The sequence below is a fragment of the Geospiza fortis genome, unplaced genomic scaffold, assembly GCF_000277835.1.
Source record: "Geospiza fortis unplaced genomic scaffold, GeoFor_1.0 scaffold104, whole genome shotgun sequence".
Taxonomy (NCBI): Eukaryota; Metazoa; Chordata; class Aves; order Passeriformes; family Thraupidae; genus Geospiza; species Geospiza fortis.
The window spans coordinates 1,021,479-1,021,684 of record NW_005054325.1 but is presented as its reverse complement, the minus strand read 5'-3'; positions in this window follow the sequence as shown (position 1 = coordinate 1,021,684).

The following is a 206-nucleotide window of genomic DNA, read 5'->3' as shown; positions in this document are numbered from 1 at the left end:
GGGGGTGGGGGGAGATGGGAGAAGGAGCTCCAGGGCCAAGGCTGAGTAGCAGAGGCGATGCGTGGGAAGGAGGGAGAACAAACTCTGCCTAACTTGCAGGATGAGTCTGCAGAGGTGGGTGTATGAAAACTCATCTATTTTCTTTAACTTTCCAACGGAGCAGTGTGGTCTGGGCAGAGGAGGTGTGGACGGGGGGAACCCCAGCA